Source organism: Rhinopithecus bieti, unplaced genomic scaffold, assembly GCF_001698545.2.
Source record: "Rhinopithecus bieti isolate Rb0 unplaced genomic scaffold, ASM169854v2 scaffold_7049, whole genome shotgun sequence".
NCBI lineage: Eukaryota > Metazoa > Chordata > Mammalia > Primates > Cercopithecidae > Rhinopithecus > Rhinopithecus bieti.
Genome location: NW_016805922.1, coordinates 2,815,880 through 2,838,559, shown reverse-complemented (window position 1 = coordinate 2,838,559; position 22,680 = coordinate 2,815,880). Strand labels below are relative to the sequence as shown.

The 22,680-nt window shown below is 37.9% G+C and overlaps 1 long non-coding RNA gene across 2 annotated transcripts in view; it reads right to left on the bottom strand.

The window, feature by feature from the left end:
• Positions 1-544, bottom strand: part of LOC108530939 (uncharacterized) — a 169,835-nt gene extending 169,291 nt beyond the window's left edge. For both annotated transcript variants that reach the window (XR_001886027.1, XR_001886026.1), the window contains exon 1: positions 483-544. This is a non-coding gene — a long non-coding RNA (uncharacterized LOC108530939). The remainder of the gene's footprint in view (positions 1-482) is intronic.
• Positions 545-22,680: the final 22,136 nt, after the last annotated feature.

Sequence of the window (22,680 nt, the reverse complement as noted above, 5' to 3'; positions counted from 1 at the left end):
TGGCCCAGATTAGACAGGGACTGCATCTCCCAGAGGACTTTGCATCTAGAGTTGCCACTTACTGGATTTGCTTCATAAAATATGAGCAGAAGGGAGGTATGTCATTTCCAGGCATGGCCTACAAGATCTTCTGTATGATCTCCCATGTGACCGCCTCTCTCTCTCTTTTTTTTTTTAATTTTACATTCTTTTATATCAATAGTTTTTGGAGTACAGTTTTTGGAGACATGGAAAAGTTCTTTAGTGGTGATTTCTGAGATTTTAGTGCACCCATCCTCTGAGCAGTGTACTCCCATATGTCTCTTTCTTCCCCGTCTGCCCATTGGATATCAGTAACCTCTCAACCTGGGGAAAAGTAAGATGTTTTGTCAAAGCCCCCGTCACCAGCGACTGCATGGAGTATCACCTGTCTAGATCCCTGACAATAAAACTATTGTTTATCACTGAGAATTTGGGTATATCTGTTTAACTGCTTGTTTTACTTTGACTTAATACATGTGCCATGCATGAGTCACAAGACAGGATGACTTCAATCAGTAGAACCACAAATATTCTTGACTGCTTACTATGTGCCTTGCAATGCAGATTCCAAGGATTCTATGGTAACCAGACAAGAATGGCATCTTAAAGTAGTGGTAAAAAAACAGACACACTTCAAACTATTGCAATTAATCTATTAATTATATACATGTATATAATTGTATATAAATGCAAAATAGAAATTTAGTACCTATAGAGCATATAATACAGTAAGATTTAAACTACTCTAGGGTTGAAAAATATTTTCATTCATTAATACTTAATATTATTATTTCCGAATGTTAGTTCAGGTGAAAATAAATCTGGATTTCATGTTATACATAGAGAGCTGAGTCCAGAGTAGACTAGTAGAATCAGTAGGTTAAATTGTTTCTTCCTTTCCTCCCCCAGCACCCAGGAATCAGGATGCAACTATAAACCATTTCTTAAGTAGTTTTTTTTTTTTTTTCCTTTGGAAAAAGGAGGCTGGGCGCAGTGGCTCACATCTGTAATCCCATCACTTGGGGAGGCCGAGGCAGGTGGATCATTTGAGGTTAGGAGTTTGAGACTAGCCTGGCCAACATGGTGAAACCTCATCTCTACTACAAATAGAAAACTTAGCTAGGCATGGTGGTGCATGCCTGTAATCCCAGCTAATCTGGAGGCTGAGGCAGGAGTCACTTGAACCCAAGAGGTGGAGGTTGCAGTGAGCCAAGATTGTGCCACTGCACTCCAGTCTGGGCAACAGAGTGAGACTCCATCTCAAAAAAAAAAAAAAAAAGAAAAAAGGAAAGCACTTAGGAAACATTTCACTTAATTCTTCCTTTCATAGATGAGGAGGAGAAATATATTTTCCGAGCTTATAATGCCGTCCATTTTAATATATGGAACATTTAGTGTGGGCCAGGAACTATGCTAGTTACTATTTTTTATTGTAAAATTTAATAGACATATAGATTAGTACACCATAAAATATAGGTCAGTGATTTGCCCCCTGAAAAAAAGAACACTCATGTAATATACCTAAATCAAAAAACTGATAATTGCCTGCTCCTGAGAATCACTAAACAGCCTAGCCCAATTCCAGCTACCTTTCTCCCCACCTACTCCTTTCCTTTTATGGTCATGGCTACTATCTTCCTTTATAGTTTTACTACATTACCATGTATCCAAAAATACTGGGCTTTATTATTTTTTGAAGTTTAAATACATTGAATCTTAATAGTATATATTCTTGTATGTCTATCTTCCTTAACTCTACATTTGTGGTTTTTATTCATGCTCTTGTTTGTAGCATTCCTTGGGTCTTTCACATTCTATCCTATAAACATATCACAATGTATTCCATTGTATGGACATTATACAATGTATCTAGTTTAGTATGAAAGATATTTAGTTGTTTGTTATGAATAGCAGGATTCTACATAATCTTATACCTGCTTCTTGACACACAGGTGCATGCATGTACTTCCAGTTCCTAATTTTCAGACTTTGGTATTATGTTATAGCAGGCACCCATGCCTCTCTACCATTCTCCAAAGTTACTTTCTTATTTTAAAAAGTTGGGAATGGAGGGCTGATATAAAGTAATAGAGTCAGATATACTACACTGGCCGTCTAGTTACAGTACCACAGACGTTTAGTTCGATATTTAATGGGCGAAGCTGAGTTCCATCCGGTATCCTTGAAACAAATGACTGGAGAAAACAGATGATCGGTATCCATTTTGGAATGCCATTACTCATTTTTTTATTTGTTTAACCATTTTTAACATGGGGAAGATGAGTATGTTCTTGCTCTCAAGCTTGATTTTACTATTTTTAATGAATTTTTTTCTGACTTTTGGTCAAGCCAAGTTTTTTCCACATCATAGCATAAGCTGTTCCCTTTGCCTGGAATGTTCTTATTTTAAAGCCTTTCATGATTAGTTAGTTTCTTATTATGATAGTTTTAACTTAACTCAGAAGTCTCTCTTGAGTATCTTACCTGCCCCAAGTCACTCTTTATTACATTGCCCTTTATATTTGCTATTAGACAATTTATCACTACACGTAGCTATCCTGTTTATGTTTTATTCCTTTTAAATGTTTCCTGGGACCTCCTTTTCTTGCCTTCCAGAAATATAAGGACCAGCAATCTCATCTTTTTTTTTTTTTTTTTTTTTTTTTTTTTTTTTTTTTTTTTTTTTTTTTTTTTGAGCATGCTCTCTCCAGTGTCTGGAACAAAACATGGTTCATAATAGGTGTTCAACAAATGACTAATGAAAATGGAAGAAACAAAGGAAGGAAGGAGGGAGGGAGGAAAGTAAGAATGGAAAGAGGGAGGGAGGAAGAACAGAAGGGATATTCATGTAGGCCAAGGAATAAAGAGGCTATCCACTTGATACAATAATTTTGTAATTCTGTACGACAGGTATAAATGAAAGAAAATCTGTGCACTCAACTCTCATAAGATGACTGCAAGCAATTCAAAATGTGCCAAACCATTAAAGGTTAGAAACAGGCAGGGACCCAGTGTTTCCACACAGCAATGTAGACTGAAGGCAACAAGGGAAAGCAAGGAGCAGGGAGAACGTGCGACCATCATTCCAATTTTCTATATATCTCCGTGCCAAGCTGTATATACATGAATTACTAACTGCATGACTAATGTGAATCTCAAAGAAAGAATCTGAGTCAAAAGCAACCTCGGGGTTACTAGCCATGGAAACAGAGGAGGAAGAGTGTGGTTATTAAACACTGTTGTCAAAGAACAAAGAAGGGCCGAAAAAAAGAAGAAACTCAGTAAGCAATGGTTCAGTATTCTGTCACATTCATTTGAAGGAAATTGGGTGACGTCCAAAGTTTTAATGTGAGCAATATGACTGGATAACCCTGGGAGAACTTGTCATCTTGGCAGGCTCTGAAAAATAGCTTATATGTATAACTATTGTAATAACAGACACAAAGTGTTGATATTTACAAGGGTCTGTAAGAATGTGTAGTAAGATATGTCTAGGAGTGGTCCCCAGAAAATCCCAGAGCAGGAAGAGTCATAAACTGGGTACAAATTCCAGGAGTTGACCAAAGCATTAGCAATAAAATACATATATTTTTGACACACAAAGAGAAGAGAGGCATGGACTCCTGTAGGTAGATTCAATAGGAATGTAATATAATACTTGTGAAAATGTTTAAATATCTACAGTGTCAAATTGACATGTATTAACCCTTGAATTGATAATGGGTTCTACTCATTTAGGTTGTTTCCTTCTCCCTCCAAAGATGGTAACTTTAAGTTTACTGTGTTAGCTGGAACAGAAAGTGACTCATTTTACAGACAACTTGACGAGAATATAAAGTTAGGAAAGGATGGTATGAACTGTGTCCTATAAATACCAAATTCCTTTTCTAAAGTCATCGCTGAGGAAATAGTAAAATAGAACAACCCAGGAAGTCCAGGAAAATTATATGGGAGAATAGTCAATAGATTGCAAAGGGGGAAAATATGAGCATTTCTGAGCAAAACAACAACAACAACAAAGTGGCTTTGATGTGATGACTATGACACCTAAATGGAGCATAGAATCTAGGCCAGAGAGCCGCCTCTCATTTGTGAGAGCTCAGAGAGTGAGAGTTGTGCTGAGTAATTTTGCTTGGCAATGAACTTAATACCTTCTTCTTCTTCCCCCAATTTAAAAAAACTGCAAAATTAGATGAGGTAACAGAGGTAGATTATCACCCTTCTAAAGCCAACTTAACATTCCAAGCATTTATATACCAAATTGCGAGCACTCTGATATATGAGAAGTGGAGTCCATTTTGCTACCTTGCAAAAGGAGCTTCAGCTTCCCATTTCTCTTGCCTTGTGGTTCACATGATGAGAACGACCCAGATGGGTTATCCCTGACAAACAAAGAGACCCAAAAGAGTGATACTGACAGCCCAACCCTGACCCACATCTGCCCTAAGAGCTGGCAAGTCCTGTGAGCCTTGAGGATGTTCTGTTTGCCCATTCATCTCGAAGAACAAAAGTGTGACTCTTTCAACTGGGTTCCTCTCAAGAATCCAGAGCGTATGATCTATTTAACTAAAGTAGCACAGGAAATCCCCAACGCTAAAAAAAGAAGAGCTAGTCTCAGTGCAACCCTATAAAACTTTTATTATTTTCTAGTCTAGGGATCAAGGCAACATTGAATGAAAATTTGCAGTTCCTGCTTCACTTAGAGGTAGTTCAAGTCAGGGAATCACAGAATTTCACAGCCAAAAGAGATATTCCTATATATCTACTGCAACATCCTCAGGTTCCTGATGAGAATATCATGATCCAGGGAGGAGAGGTGACTTATACAATTTGTTCCTTCATGCATTTATGTAACAAGCATTTATTGAGCATCAACAATATACTGCCCCTGTGCATTTCATTAGGGAGTACAGATAAAATAGTGCCTGAGGCTTAACTCTTGCCCTTAGGAACTTGCCATCAATTTGACAGTTCAGATGAGTAAACTGAGAATGGCACTACTAGGCATTGCCAGAGCACAAAAGAGGACAGGTTGCACAGTGGTGAAGAATGCAGGCTGTGGATTGAGGTACTCTGACTTCAAACACAGCACCACTGTTTGCATGTTGTATGACCTTGGGCAATTGATTTCACTTCGCTGTGCTCCAATTTCCTTTTCATAAAATGTTGAGAACATTAGCATCTATTCCATAGGTTTCTTTGATGAGAAAATACATACCTAGTGAAGTATTTAGACATTTTTAACTGATTAATAAATGCAGTAGTAGTAGCAGTGTTATTGTTACTATTATTACTAAAATCAATACTTGGAAGTAAAACAAAAAGCTTCCCAGCATTGGAATGAATAGGCCGTGAATATGTTAAAGTTCAAGAAGTACGTTCTGGCAAAAGGAATTAGGTTATTTTCTGACGTTCTGGACCTGGTTTTCTGGACCTGGTTTTCTGGACTGTATTCTGACTTTTTGGGACTTTTTGAATGCCCAGTTTTTATCTTGGGTCATAATTGCACTGTGCACACAACTCTAGAGGGTGCTTCTCGTGGTCATAAGATTTGATCTCTTGTGTAGTCCTAGATTTTTATCTCATGTGTTCCAGCAAATGGCTGTGAAGTTCATAAGGAAGGTCATAAGGAAGGAGCTAATGCACACAAAGGTCTTGTTTCAGCGTAATGTCTGGCTTCCTGAGGTATTTATTCCAACTAATTCACACATGATGAACTACGTGAAAACATGATGTCTTCCACTGTAGACTGTAGGTGCTGCACATTTTGGACGGCATCAGTTCTCTGTTACTGAGTAGCCACTCCAAAACCTGGTGCCTGAAAAGACAATTATCATTGAGTCGGCAATTTGGGCAGGGCTCAGTAGTGACAGCTTGTCTCTACTCTGTGCAATATTGGCTAGGGCAGTTTGACTAGGAGCTGAGGAGTCACTTTCGAGATGGTTCACTTACATGGCTGGAGCTGGCAAGTTGGAGCTGGCTGTTGGTAGTGAACTAATTAAAGATATAAGGTCTCATTTTGCCAGCTTTTCATTTGGGCTTCCTTATAGCATGGCTACCTTACGACAGTCAGACAGCTTACACAATAGCATGGGGCTCCTAAATGAGTGTCCCAAAAGAACCAAGCAAAAAACTCTGTGGTCTTTTTGACCTACTTTTAGGAATCGAATAGCATTGGCATTGTCATAGTGGTAAGCCATAGTTGTAAGATTGAGGGGAAAATAACACAGACCCTCATCTGTCTATAGGAAAAGTGTCAAAGTCACATTATGAGAAAATACGTGAGTGTTTTGGAAAATATATCCTGCCAAAAATGCCAATTTTATCCTGCCCACCTATCCAGCACAGTGTTTAACATAGTATTGCTCCTTAATAAATATTTGCGCTTTAAATACATATAGCATATGAAAATAAATAAATCAGTGTTACAGTATTATTGCTGTAATTTCTAATTTTTTACATTGACACTGAGTTTTGGTATCAACCTCGCCCCCTGGTTTGAAATTTTACTCTTCAATATGAGGATTTAATTTTGTATGTCCACAGTTGATCCTGGAGTCTTAAGCTTCTTTGGCGACTAAAGAAAAGATTACAAAGAAAGATTGGTAGTGCCTTTGAGAGTAGTAATATTAGTAAATGGAGGTGGGATTTGACTGTAAAGACTTATCAAGTCATCAAAGAATATTCTAAAAGAGAAAGATAGTTCTGAAAGAGGAAAATAATTGATAATGAACTTGGTTGGGATGAAGGGAATAAGATGATGACAAGCAATCTGGCAGCTTCTGGGGGAGCAGCAGCCAAAAGAAGCATCAGCAGAGCTATGTTTAATTAATGAACAGTAGCAAAAGAGGGTGCTCTAAAAAGATTAGAGATAGCAATTGAGGCTATGCCTCCTGGGAGGTATTGGATGACTGAAGTACTTCTGTGTGTGATGTGATTAAAATAATCAACGAGAATGTTGAACATCAAATCATGAATTTAAAAGATTTAGTGTTCCCATCAAAAGCTATAGCAAACATCAAATGATAATTTCTGATTAATCTTGGAGTATGTGGAAGACCATCAATATAATGGCTGCTTTCAAATGTCATGAAGTGTCTTATCCTTTGTCCACTGCAACCTGATGTATTATTGCCCTTTGAGATTTTAGCTCTGTGTCCTTATTGTCAAACATATTCAGACCCGAAAATTGCAACTTTAACTTGTAATTTAGGATAAATTACAGATTGTAACTTTTCCCCCTATGTCATCCATAATTCTATTTATTTTTAATGGAAGCAAAGAAAACAGTTTGTCCAATCTTGTTAGTAAGTAGAAACTCCTCAAACTTCAGAAGAGCAACAAAATAGAGTGCAGTTGTTCACACCACTCCTGACTATTTCACTAATAGCGTTTCTTGGACTTTTCCAGAATAGCTTACATTTTGCTAATTTTGGTTGAAGTCAACAAAAAAGAAATGTGCTTCTTTAAATCACTTCTTATCACCCTTCTATAAATTTTTGTTGGAGGAGAAAGAGTAATCACATATACCAGGATTTAGCTATCATGCTTCTGAGTGTCCCAAATTAACATGAGGGCAGTCTCATTTCCACATCTTCTGACTAAACCATTCTGCCTGCTGTCACAATACTACAATAAAAACATCGTGTACCTGAATGGGTTTGAGGAAAAACATGCTATTGTTATGTGATGAAATTTATGTTTACTTATATATTAATGGTATAGGGTTTGTACAGACACCACAGTTTTATCCCTGGATTTAAAAATTACTTCTGGCTCCATCACCCAGGCTAGAGTGCAGTGGCATGATCTTGGCTTACTGCAATCTCTGCTTTTCAGACTCAAGCCATCCTCCCACCTCAACCTCCCCAGTAGCTGGGACTACAGGTGTGCACAACCACACTCAGCTAATTTTTGTGTTTTTTTGTAGAGACAAAGTTTCGCCATGTTGCCCAGGCTTCTCCTAAACTCATGAGCTTGGCCTCACAAAGTGCTGGGATTACAGGCGTAACCCACCACACTGGACTACATAGACAATTCTTCACTTAGCTTCATATTTACCATGAGGGCTTTAAAATATTATATGCATATATTAAGAGGCTAAATGGTCAAAGACATTGTCTACTTTAAACCATGCTTCTTGAGCTGATGTTTTCTAAGTAGAAAGTTAATTTATGTTTTCTTGTTTATAAGCTGGAATTAAAAAGTAAATATATACTTTCATTGGTATAACTCAACCTTTAGATTAACTTATCGGAAGCAAGCTGGGCATGAGCCATTCAATATTGATACCGTTGATGCACTGGTGGTGATTCCAGATATGGCAAACTATTATAACAGACCAAAAGTATTGCATAAAGATATACCAACTACCTCTTCAGAGTGATGGCCATGATTTTGGGAATGACCACTAAGTATGTTGTTGGTTTGTGAAGGTGGCCACATAAGTGGGAGATAAAATTCAGATGCTGCTGCAGTTACACAGTGAGACACTGACCCAGAAACCTAAAGTAGTTTTTCTTTATTCCCACTAGGTCATCACTCTCTACTACCACCTTTTCATAGTCCCAATCAGCCTCCATAATTAGATATTTATATGTGTATTAATATTATTTTTTCCTTTTTGTGAGACAGATTCTTGCCCTGTTGCCCAGGCTGGAGTGCAATGGTGCAATCTCGGCTCACTGCAACCTCCACCTCCTGGGTTCAAGCAATTCTCCTGCCTCAGCTTCCCAAGTAGTTGGGATTACAGGTGTGCGTGACCACACCCAGCTAATTTTTTGTATCTTCAGTAGAGATGGGGTTTCTCCATGTTGGCCAGGCTGGTCTTGAAGTTCTGACCTTGTGATCCGCCCACCTCGGCCTCCCAAAGTCCTGGGTTACAGTCATAAGCCACCGCAGTCCGGCCTGTGTATTAATATTCTTAAGTATGAGAGGTCCCTGATAAGAAGCCCATGAGTAATTTGTGTTCTCTCTGAATCACGAGGAACTACTACACCGTTTTGCTTGTAGATAGGTGCTTCACTAGTTTTTACTGAAGGGTTAAAACCGCCATGTTGGGAAAAAGATTTCTCATTTAAACTCGATGAGAGCAATGCTGGGATCATTCCTGTCTTACTGCTATAAAAGAATACGTGAGGCTGGGTAATTAAGAAATAAAAGAGGTATATTTGGTTCACAGTTCTGCAGGCTGTACAAGAAGCATGGCACCAGCTTCTGCATCTTGTGAGGGCCTCAGGCTGCTTCCACTCATGGTGGAAGGAGAAGGGGAGCTAGCATGTGCAGAGATCACATGGCCAGAAAGGGAGCAAGAGAAGGAGAGGTGGGAGGTGCCAAGCTCTTTTTTAACAACCAGTTCTCACAGGAATTAATAGAACGAGAACTCACTCACTGCCCCTTCCCCACAAGGAGGGCATTAATCTATTCATGAGGGGCCTCCCACCCCCCGGCCCCAAACAGCTTCCATTAGGTCCCAACTCTAACATTAGGATCAAATTTTGCCAGGAGATTTGAAAGTGTCAGATACCCAAACCACAGCAGTTCCCAAGCATAGAATCCGGGTCTCCAGCTGATTCTCAGGTCACCAGCATTGTCTTCTCCCTGGCAACAGAGGCACAGGAGTTGAATTCAGAATTTCTTTTCTTTTTCACATTTTCTTTTCACATCCTCCTTTAGGCATCCTTAATATCTCAAAGTGGCATCCATGCTATAAAGCCCTCAAGAGAGTCAAGTCATGTGGTGGAAACATATGAGTGAAATCTAGCAAAAAATAATAATAAATATGATGTAGCAAACCATCTCATCTTTCAGTTAGTGGCATCTCCCTCCAGGGTGAAGAGTAAATGTTGACTAGACCATGTTGTGAGTCCAAAAGAAGGAAAATGGCTTTATCTGTTCAGAGGCTTTATTGTTTTATCTTCAGAGGCTTCTGACTGAACAAGATTAGCTGCACCATTTCTTGGTTGTGAGTTTCTATTTGTTCTCCCGTGCATGCCCTACAGCATCTGGCATGGCACTTTGCCCACAGAAGACCCTCAGCAATATCTGTTGACTTGAACTGAGTCACTCTATTTAGCTATTTGGAGGCAAATGTGGTAGAAGTGGAAGAGAAAAAAAAAAAAAGTAATAATGGGGTTGGACCATTGCACTGTTCAAATTTGAGGTTTTAGTATGGGCAGTGGCACTTCTGAGCTGTGTGATCTTAGTTCAGTTGCCTGTACTCTCAAAATTTTAGTTTCTCCCTTTATAAAATAATGTCGTATTTAATAAAATGATATAATTTTTGCAAAGGTTTTGGCATAATACCCATGGAGTGTGTGAGCATATATGCACACTCCCCTACAAATAATAAATGAATGTTTATTAACAAATGCAAAGTAAAACTTAACCCTCCACAATAATCTCGTAAACCCTCATAAAACCAATATAATCATAGTATACAAACTCCCCCATGATTTTAGCATAAAAAGGCAGAAGATTAGATTTGGTTTGTATCAAGTCACAGAAGGTTTACCAATGACATTAAGAGAAGGATCAAAATAACAGGTTTTTGCTTCCTCTAATTTATTCTTTCTTTTCTGAAATAGCATTGTGGAAAGATATTAGCATATTTGGTACCTCTTGGGACTTTTTAAAAGGGTGCTTTAAAAATATCTTCTTTGCAATGTCCATAACACGAGGAAGGTGAGACTCTCACAAGCTTAACGGGAGAAATAGATCAGAAATTTTTTTTTTTTTTTTTCTAAATAAAGAACTTATTTTCATGGTGCCTGGTCTCTCTGACCTAAATTGCAGTAATTCAGTATGTGTGAAATTACCTTTTCTAGGACGAGAAGATCATAGCAAAAAAAAAAAAAAAAAAAAAAAAAAAAAAAAGGAAAAAAAAAAAGGGAAAAAAAAAAAAAAAAAAAAAAAAAAAGGGAGACAAAAAATGGTGAAAGAAAGAGAAAAGAATATACAATATAGGCAAGAGTTCAGGCTGTCTGATAAAGAGCTTGAGAATAATAAGAAAATAAGTAGTTATAACAAAGCAAACTCAGAAATGGAAACTGCTAATAAGAAGGACTAGCAATTATCTCCACTGAGCAGCCGTGTTTAGGGGAGGTCAGAAGGTCTTTTAAGAACTAAAATAAAAAGGTGTTGAGGCCAAAGTGTGGCGTCTGAGTTCTCTATTTCTAGGGCTTATTTTATTAAACTTTGTATCACTTTCAAGTTCATGGTGATGGCAGAGCAGATTTATTTCTGTAATTAAATGGATTGTTATTTACCAGCAGATATGAAGCTGGCATAAAAAGACACATGATCAGTAACATAGTTCAGACTTTATGAATTATTAGTAAAGGCTGATGAATGGGAGTGTTATTCCTCTCCATACAAGTTTGCAAATTGTGTTTTAGGTCTGAACACTTGCAGCAGATCAGCAAAAGCCAGTTACCAGCAATTCCTGACCATCCATAGTTCTTTTTCCCCCACTCCTTTGCTTCAGGATCAGTCATAAAAATATCACAAAATATAAGCTTTTCATAGTGCTGTGGTCTGCACTTGAACAATGTGAGTTACAGTCATAATATTATCGCTGGCAGGTGTTATATTGTGGGTTGGATTTTGTAAACTGGGATTTGATGTGTGGGAGCATCAGCTTGGGGCTGGAGCTTCACATGTTAAGGGTGGGTGGTGTATGCACAGACAGGTTCTATATGAGTCAGCCTGATACAGAGTTAGCATTTTTACATGGTTGAGGAAACTTCTGGAGGATAATAATGACTTAACTCTGAGTCTCAAGGACCTTGAAATTATTAAATCTTAAAGGATCTGTAATAGAGAGAAAGAATATTTTAAAAAATGATGCAGTTTTGTGGCAGGAAAGGGGAACAAAGTAGGAATGTCATGTCCAGTATCCACAATAAATCTCTGCTGAGCTTTTTCAATCCACAATAAACCTTTTAAGTTCATATTTTTAAATAATTCCACCCATAAAATCTACCTAGGTTGACTAAATTGAGTTTGTGGATGAATCATAAAAGAACATACAATTTTAAGTTTGAAAAGTTTAATAAACCTCTATCAGATTTTGCATAGAAGGAACATCAAATGTCTCTTTCCCTTTTTAGTGTTAGCCATAAACTAGTGGGAGTCAACCTTTTGAGCTTTGCAGAGAAGAGTGAAGACAAGAACAGACCTACTGGTAACATAGTCCATTTGCTAATATAGTTCAGTCAAGATGAGTATGGTTCTGTTATGTTAAAAAAATATCCTGCTGGTGATCATGGTGGCTCACACCTGTAATCCCAGCACTTTGGGAGGTTGTGGCAGGCAGATTGCTTGAGCTTAAGACCAGCCTGGACAGTAGAGCGAGATCTCATCTCTACTGAAAAAAAAAAAAAAAAAAAAAAAATCACCTGGGCATGGTGGCACACATCTGTAGTCCCAGGGACTAAAGTCCCTGTAGTTCCAGCTACCTGCAGCTGAGATGAGAGAATTGGTTGACCCCAGGAGATTGAGGCTGCAGTAGACCAAGACTGAGGCTCAGTAAGCTGTGATCACACCCCTGCACTCCAGCCTGGGTGACACAGCAAGATCCTGTCTCAAAAAGAAAAGATATTCCCCTCAGTGGTTCAAAGCAACAATGGACTTTCTCTCTCCATTTTTTTTTTTTTTTCTTGTTGTTGCTTCTTTGAGATGGAGTCTCACTCTGTCACACAGGCTGAAGTGCAGTGGCACGATCTCGGCTCACTGCAACCTCCATCTCCCAGGTTCAAGCGATTCTCCCGACTCAGCCTCCCGAATAGCTGTGACTACAGACCTGCACCACCACACCTGGCTAATTTTTGTATTTTTATTAGAGACAGGGTTTAGCCATGTTGGCCAGGCTGGTCTTGAACTCCTGGCCTCAAGTGATCCACCTCGGCCTCCCAATGTGCATGGATTATAGATGTGAGCCATTGTGGCTGGCTGACAATAGACTTTCTTATGCCATATGTCTATCTTGGGTCTGCAGGAGTCTCTTCTTTCCATTGCCTTCAGTCATTGACACGAGTTGATGGACTTTCCACTATGTGGAATATCTCTGTCACTTTGGCAGATGTAAGAAAATGTGATGAATTGTGCCTCAGCTCATGAAGACCACATCTCACATATTATAGGTCTAAGCAAGTCACCTGCAGGCCCAACTTCAAGTGCAATCCTACCAGAGGATCAGAATGAGGAAAACTAGAAATACTTGATAAGTAGCCACAATGACTACACATCCTAAGAGCCATCTTTTCTTATGTGTTATTCTATTTTGCACTGCTGTAAAAGAACACCCGAGACTAGGTAACTTATAAAGAAAAGAGGTTTATTTGGCTCATAGTTCTGCAGGCTATACAAGTATGGCAGCAACATCTGTTCAGCTTCTGGTGAGGGTTCAGGAATCTTTTACTCACGGTGGAAGTCGACGACAGGAGCAGGTGTGTTACATGGTGAGAAAGGAAGCAAGAGAGAGGAGGAAGGTCCCATACTCTTTTTAAATGACCACATCTCGTGTGAATTCATGACCATGGGGAGGGCACAAACCCATTCATGGAGGTTCTGCCCCCGTGACCCCAACACCTCCCACCAGGCTCTGCCTTCAACACTGAGGATCACATTTCAACATGAGATTTGGAGGAGGGGGCAAACCTCCAAACCACATCACCATGATGAACACTGTTCTTCTAAAAATGTGCACTTTGCTCTTATACATCCCCCACCCCTCTTTCTCTCTCATGGCTTAAAATTATCCCAACAAACATCTCTGGATTGGATGAAGGCTGTAGTTTCAGAAACGCTGAGTTTCACTGCTAGAGGGATCTTAGAGAATATGTGATCCATCCTCTCACTTTACACATAAAATAGATTAGGGAAATGTGACCTGGCTGTGTTAAATTACTTACTAATTGCACAAACTGAGTTAACGTCAAAGGTGAGCACTGATTCTCAATCAGCATCTTTTCTGTTACATGATAGAGTGTCCTTTGGGATACTATAGCAATAACTGCAGCTTTTGAAGAACTTCAATTGGAATTTCAATAATTTTCTACATACAAAGCAAAATACTTACAACTTTTGTTTTTGACAATGTGCTGGATATGTCTATATTCTTAACACTTACAAACCCTCTTTGCTGTAAGTTCATAGGTTTGGGACACTTGAATTTCACTAACAATTATATTCCCAGTACCAAAACTAATATCTGGCACATAGAAGGTGTTGAATTAATATTTGTTAGGTTTCTTCACCTCTTCTTTTCGTATTCATTTATCCACTTTTGCTAGTGAGTTTAAGAGAGTTCTGTTTTGTTCATTTATGCAGAATCAGTGTTTAGCAAAATGCCTAGGTGATAGCACTTAGTTAATTTTGGGGATGAGTGCATACATAAAAGGAATAGTAAGCTATCATTAGTTTTAACTGATTGTGAAGTCTACAAGGGAAATTTGAATTACTAGACAGGCTGAACTATAATACATTTTTCAAAGAAAGCTGATTTTGTTTAAGTTCATGTAAATGAAAGAAAGCTAGAAATGTCAGTCAAAGATTCTCCTTCTTGAAATGTATACCTTACATGTAGAAATTAAGCGGCTCATTTGTGAAATGAAGTGAAATTCTCATAGATCATTCAATAAATCTGTTTTTTTTTTTCTTAGTATCATTAGAAAGTTTTAAAAGACCTGTCATCAGTCCCATTTTAGATGTGTTTAAACAGTTTGGAACACTCAGCTAGGCTGATCATGAGCTAGCAAGTACGCAGGTGGACTTGATTTGATTTTATTGTAATCATCTTATTAACATTTATCTTTAAGCTGTTGATTTATATGTGCTTAAATGTGGTATAGTTAAATATCATGATTCTCTTTTCAGCATGTCTTACTTTCAAAGTGCATAAACTGCTCATTTCTTTTTCAGCAAAACATCCAACCTGCAAGTCAAAGAGCTCAGGTATTGTATTGACCAATATACAAAAGATTAAAATACAGCAAAAGTACAAACCCCAGGGCAAACACTCCCTTCAGATGATTCTCCTCTAGCCCCCACCTCATTTTCCTTAGTGTTCCTTTGACATCCAGCAGATTAATGGAAAACCTCTGATGGCGTTCCCTGACCAGACTCATCCCTCTAGGGATGTGTTGGTTTACTGTTATAGCGTACTGTCATAGCGTACTGAGATTTGTGTGTATGTGGTGGGGCTAGGGGGAGGAACGGATTATTTTGTACTTTTTATTTCCCAGTTGAAGAAAGTTAAAATCAAAAGAGGTGATCTAAAAGGCACAATGAGTTTGGCTTCCATGGGACTGCCTGGAGCAAATAGCACTGTTAGCATCGATAACCAAAATGTGACAAGCTCCTCCTCCACTTCCTTCGGAGAAGCAGACCTCAGCATACTGACATATCCAGGAACAGCTGTCTCTATATTGTATTAAAGAGAAATGAATATTTTTACTGACTATTACATGACAATCCCTGAAAGACAATCTGTATTAGACACTACATGACCAAACTTCATGAAAGCATTTAAATGTTTTTTCTATTTCCTCTATCTTATCTCCTGTCAGTCCTTTTTCTCTCTCTCAGTGGACTTTGCAGTCAGTCAAGCTGATTTTTGTTTTTTTTATCCTTCAATCTCTCTCCTCTTCCAAGACACACACACAAACACACCGAGACACACACATATACATACAAGCACACACACACACACATTGTCTGTACTTATTTTTAAAAAGTGTCTTTCTTGCTTTCTTCAGTAAGGATTCTCATCTATTCAGAAATGTAAAATGGTAAGTCCTTTTAGAGGGCAAGAGAGATTGTCTATAGCATAACATGATCTTTTTCTTGTTACTCATATAGGAACTGGTACCCTGTCCTGTGTCAAATTTTGTCCCATGCTTGAATTAACATATTCAATCATTTAGTCAACAAATATTTATTGAATGACTACAATGTGCCTGACATTTTGTGAAAGATGAGCCCAATATTTAATAATGATTCACAAAGTCATGATTTGTTTGACCAGAAAACACTCTTGTCATTATCACTAAAGATTTCTTGCATGGTGATTGCCACGAAGCATTATCACAGGTAGTATTGGGAGGAGGAGGGAATGTTTATGACGTTAAGAAAAGACAGCTAGCTCTCTTGGACCTCTGCAATTAATAGAAGAAATACTAGCATCATAAAAATAAAGCTTCAAGGTCTACCTTTGTAACTGGACACTTATATACTTATTCCCGGCCTGAGAGTAATATATTACAGATTCAAGGGTGTCTGAACAGTAAATAAACGAAAACATCACACTACAGAGAAATAACAGGAAGTGAGAGTTGGAATGGATCTAGAAGTTATAAGGTTCAAAATTCTCATTTCATGTATGATAAAACTAAAGAGCATGCAGAGTAAAGATAATTTTCCAAATCTTGGTAGGTCTTTCCCACTTCAGAGCATGCAATCATGGCTCCTCTTTGTTGGTGTAAGAGTTGGTTTTGGTAGTGAGGGTTTGGTGAGTCAGGTCTTGCTGAGTTGGACATGACGTTTGAATACACAGTTAAAGAATTCATCTAATAACATGCAGCTGCAACTGCAAATGACTGTGGTGGGGATATATAAAAAAGTAGAATTAATGAACCAAGATAGAGTAATTCTGTCCCTCCTTCAATAATTGATTTACAAAAAGACATTTTCTTATGTGAAACTTAAAATAGTACGACCAAACGGCTCCCCTAGCTACCATTAAGTGCAAAAAATGGCTATCAGCAGAATCCAGAATATTTTCAGGTTAACTAGGCCCTGTAACTTCTCTTTTGAATTCGGTTTCCTCATTTTTAATTATCTGATAATCAGAACTGAAAGCTGCTTTGGTCTAAATTACTTAAATAATTGAGGAAAAGGATGGGTTTCCTTAGCCTGAATTACCTAAATAATCTACATTGGCTGGAACCATCTGATAAATGCCAGCCCCGAACTCCCCTTTCCCTGGTGCAGATGTGGCCTCAGAAAATTAATATGAACACTATTTTAAATTTTAGATGAAGAGCATCATGTCCATATGAATGTCCTTTAGGTGCAGAAGAAAGGAATTCTGTGTATGAGTAAAATGAGATTATTCAAAGTAATCAATCATTTGAAGGGAAAGAGAAGAGGAGGCATAATTTCTGGGTTCTTTGTGCATTTGATCATTTTGTTAAGTATTCCAGTTGAGAATGGTACCTTCTCAAACTGCCTCAAGCTACAGAGAAGAAAATGTCATTGGCCCGTATTTGGGCTGTACACAGAAGGGTCTCTCATGTGAATGACATTTTCTACTGAGGATCTTGTTTCATGTCTTAGCAGACATTGGTTCACTTTCCTCAGGGGAATAGATACATCTAGATCCTTCCCCTTAGAAGTTGAGCTTTATATATAAAGCCTATAGCTTTTTGTGGTCTCATATGGTGTTGTCTCCACAAAATAAATACAAAGGCATAGATAGATGGATTGATTAGATAGATAGATACATGATGACAGATAGATAGATAGATAGATAGATAGATAGATAGATAGATAGATAGATAGACAGACTACAAGTTTTTGTAGTAAAGAATGGAAAGCCTATGTACAAGCCATGGGAGATTGTTTGCAAATTCAAATTCAAAAAAAGAAAAAAGACTGCTTAGTTTGCCCTTTTCTACCACCTTGCCTTTAATGTGGTGGATAATTTTTTTTTTTTTTTTTTGAGACAGAGTTTCGCTCTGTTGCCCAGGCTGGAGTGCAGCAGTGCCATCTCAGCTCACTGCAATGTCCGCCTCCCGTGCTCAAGCTATTCTCCCGCCTCAGCCTGCTGAGTAGCTGGGATTACAGGTGCATGCCACCACGCCCAGCTAATTTTTTGTGTTTTTAGTACAGACAGGATTTCACCATGTTGGCCAGGTTAGTCTAGAACTCCTAAGCTCAAGTATTCTGCCCGCCTCAGCTTCCCAAAGTGTTGGGATTACAGGCATGAGTCACCATACCTGGCCAGGTTAACTAATATTTCTAAAATGAAAAAGAGCACCTGCTTTCAACAAATATATATATGTAATATAAATATATAATTACCAATATTATATATAGTTCATACATTATATATACTTAAAGATATATCCCTCTTACAAAAAGAAAATTCCTATGAAATAAACTGTATAGGGCACTCATGTCACTTAGGGTCCATGATAAATTTGCTTCTCTGCTTCATAAAATATGACTTTGGTATCTAAATAAGCAGGTTCCTAGGCTCCAGCCAGGCTTAGGATAAGTCTTGGCAATTTGCATTTTTCATAAAAACACAATGATTGTTAGGCACACTTAAGTATGAAATCTAAAGATATTTTTTTCTTATTCCTGCTCTGCCAAGTGTCTTAGACAAGTCACACAAACTTTCTGTGTCCTGTGATTTGATGAATAAAATAAGTTGGTCTTAGAAATGAAGACTCAGTCTGAATTTAAATCTGACAATTGCTAGCTGTGAGCCTTTGAGAAGAGCATGTGAACAAATTTAGCCATGTTTGCATCATTTATAAAATGGAAATATTAACGCCTGTTTAGCTTAACACACACATGTTATGAAGATAAAATTAGATAATAGAAGTGAGTAAAATTTGTAAACCCTAAGAACAATAGAGATGAGAACATTTTTGTTTGCTGAAAAATAGAAGATAAAGACTTCCCAGGTGTGATATTAGGGCAAATACAATTATTTAGAAAGTGTTAGGCCGGGCGCGGTGGCTCAAGCCTGTAATCCCAGCACTTTGGGAGGCCAAGGCGGGCGGATCACGAGGTCAGGGGATAGAGACCATCCTGGCTAACAAGGTGAAACCCCGTCTCTACTGAAAATACAAAAAATTAGCCAGGCGAGGTGGCAGATGCCTGTAGTCCCAGCTACTCAGGAGGCTGAGGCAGGAGAATGGCGTAACCCGGGAGGCGGAGCTTGCAGTGAGCTGAGATCTGGCCACTGCACTCCAGTCCGGGCGACAGAGCGAGACTCCGCCTCAAAAAAAAAAAAAAGAAGAAGAAAGTGTTTTGAATTTTTTTTTAAGTTACGTGTTTCTAAAAGAGAAATGTCTTGAATGAATTACTTTTAATCTTTTAAGGTGTATTATTTTACATCTGAAAATGGTAATTTATAAAGGGGTTCAGAATGCTCAAATGACAAATATTATAAATATTCTATGTCTCCCTTATAATTGTATCCATAATTACTAAGGGCATAATAGAAAAAAATAAACTAGTCATCTGTTAACAACACTGAGGTTTTTATGCAGAGTGAAATGAGGGACAACCTAATGTTATTATAATTAACATTATCGCCTGTGCCAGTTAAATGATGAATCTATTTGCACATTATTCTACCCTCTTCCTGCCTGAGCCTGGCACAGGGCTGTGGGATTATAGCCTCATTTTTCAGAACGAGATCCAACCCAGCAACTAATTCTAATGTTCTCTGGAAATATAAATGGTTTTCCTTTTTACTGTCCTAGGGATAACACCTGATAAGGTAAATATTCCTCTAAGTGTATTGTTTATACCATGAACTTGAGTCTTGATTCACAAAAGATCTTTTCTCTCAAAGTTACTGCCTGTGCAACAGAATTCCAAAGATGAGCTGGGAAGCTCAGAAGATACAAATTGACATGTTTGCTACCTTGACATTCTCCATAGGGCCTCTAATCCTGTACCTGTCACTGATGCAAATGGTGAAGGATCTCAGGGCAAGAAGAAAATTTAGGATAAGAAAAATCTCAGGTCGTAGCTCAGAATTCGTGTGAGATACTAACTGTGGTTGGGGAATGAAATGGCATCAGGAATGTAAAAGTTATTAGTACACGTTTGTCTCTTACTTTGTGTTCAAAAAATAGTTTATTTATCTTTCCCTGAATTCCCTTTTAATTTTGCTCTCAACCCCATCCCTTCTTTTTAAATTTTTCATTTATTTATTTATTTATTTATTTCCCCAGCTTTACAGAAGTATAGTTGACAAATAAAAATTATATACATTCAAGATGTACAGCATAATTATGTGATATACATTGTGATTATTTGATATATGTATACATTGTAAAATGATTATCACAATCAAATTGATTAGCACTTCCATCACCACACAGTCACTGTGTGTATGTCTGTTTATGTGTGTGTGTGTTTGTGTGTGTAGTGAGGTCATTTTAGATTTATTCTCTTCACAAACTTAAGTAAACAACACAATATTATTAGTCATTGTTTACTTTTTACATTGTATTCCCTCTGTTAAATGCTCTGTGCCCTCCTTATAATAAAAAAAGTCCTGCATTGTTGCTACAAGGATGTATTTGCTTCGGAAACTCAGTGACTTTCATTAGCTGTAGATGTAAATGACTTCTAGCAAATCCTCTTTGTAGGGAAGAACTTTCAGGGTATTTAGCAGGTGAAGGGACATGACAACCTTACTTAGAAAGGTGACTTGAGAAGAAATACAAACAAAATCTTCTAGGCAACTTTTCTGAAGAAAGAGACGATTTTGGAAGGTTATCCATAAGTGATTGTGAGGTCACTAACTCAAATGCAGTTGGATTTATATTTTTTGATCCAACACTGTCATTGCCTTTGGCTCACCCCATGCAGAAGTATCACTCCAATGATATTGTCCAAGTTAATTTATCCTATAAAAAATTAGGATAGCTGCCCATTTCTGGTGAACAGTGAGTTTTCCACTTCCTAATGGGAAACCACCCACAGAGAACTGGCTGCTCAATTCAACAAATGAAAGGGAACACACTAATTTCTTAGCTCATCCCAGGATATAAGACAAAATCATGAATCAAAGATCAGTGTAGTGCTTGATTCAGCCACCAAATGTCACTATATTCTCAGTGTCATACAGTGATGACACTTGGATTTCTGCCCATGAAACTCCAGCCAAGAGATAATTGCTCATACTCATGCCTAGCCATGAAGTACACACTGGTTTCCTGCTGGAAACCATAGTCAGAAAGCAAGTTAACAGTTCTGATCTTCCCAATTTTGGGGTTCTGATGTAGCTTTGATTTTTATTTTCATTTGACTGTGAAAATTTTTCACTCCTTATGTCTTTGGAATTAGAATCTATGACATAATTTATTAGGAGCCATCTGTAGAGATACCTATAGACTGTTAGGTAGACAAGAACAATGCATGCAAATGACAGGCACACCACTGGGCCACAGTATGCTGTTTTCTCTGTTTCTTTTTAATTTATTGCTACTAGGACTTTTGAAAAATACACTATTAACTGCATGTCTGAAATAAAATTAACTTGGCTGGACTTGCCCTAACAAAATTTTGGAAAAGTTTATCTTATGTTGAAAATAATTTAAGCAAAGCACACTTGAAGGAAAAGGGGAGGGAGAAAATCTCTAAAATTAAATGTCTTCATTAGTAGAAGTTAGAGATAGCTCATTCATCTTTTAGTATGTTATAATCTGACCTTATAAAATGAAAAAAAATAAATAGTCTAGTGAGAGGTTACCAAGCTCCAGTGGTTATTAAGTATAAACACAATTAATGCATGCAAAAGAATTTTAAAATACATTATGTTTTATAATTGTTTATAATAGTAACAAAATAAAGATGACATAATACTTGGATGTTTGAACTTTTATTAATTGTAATATTTCATAGTGCTTGGAGTTATTCTGTTGCTGTTGCTGTTTTCCTAATAAAAGGTTGAAATCTCTAATTTATTTCCTTAAATGCCAAATTTTGCAAAAGGTCGATGAACCCATCATAGTTCCCCATGAGAAATTTATGTATTCCTCAGAAGTGAATTTCACTTAAAACTTTCTGGTTATAAACACAGTTATTTCTGACTGTTCTTGAAAATAATTTAATAAACGGGGCTTTACAAAAGTGAGATTTAGAAAAATGAAAACAGGCAGGTGCAGTGACTCACACCTGTAATCCCAGCACTTTGGGAGGCCGAGGCGAGCAGATCACAAGGTCAGGAGATCAAGACCATCTTGTACAACATGGTGAAACCCAGTCTCAACTAAAATACTAAAAATTAGCTGGGTGTGGTGGCACATGCCTGTAGTCTTAGCTACTTGGGAGGCTGAGGCAAGAGGGTCGCTTGGTCCCGGGAGGCGGAGGTTGTGGTGAGCTGAGATCGTGCTACTGTACTCCAGCCTGGTGACAGAGCAAGACTCCATCTAAAAACAAACAAACAAACAAACAACAACAACAACAACAAAAAACAGGGTAAAATTAACAGAGCGTAAAATAGGTTGGCTAATTTATCCATAAGAGAATGGGAGAGTAGGTCATCATTTTGAAAGTTATAACAAATGAGATAAATATGGAAATTATATTTAAAACTACAATGAGAAAACAGTTTCTAGAACCCATGGCCTGTGGCTATGATGGACCACAATTAGGAGGATAGCACCATAGATCTGAGAGGTAGACTGGGTTCACTGCCCTGAAGTAATTCTGTTGAACTGTGTGTGCTCACAGTCTTGCACCTCAGAAAGATCGTGTTCCTACTGAAGAGAACAGAACTGGCTAGAAAAAAAAAAAATGCACTGTACATCTTACAACGTGTACGATGGGCATCTTCGCATTTTTATGAAGCTGATGATAAGAATGGCTTCAAGTGAGACGTCAAGTGGAGATGGGTTTGTGATA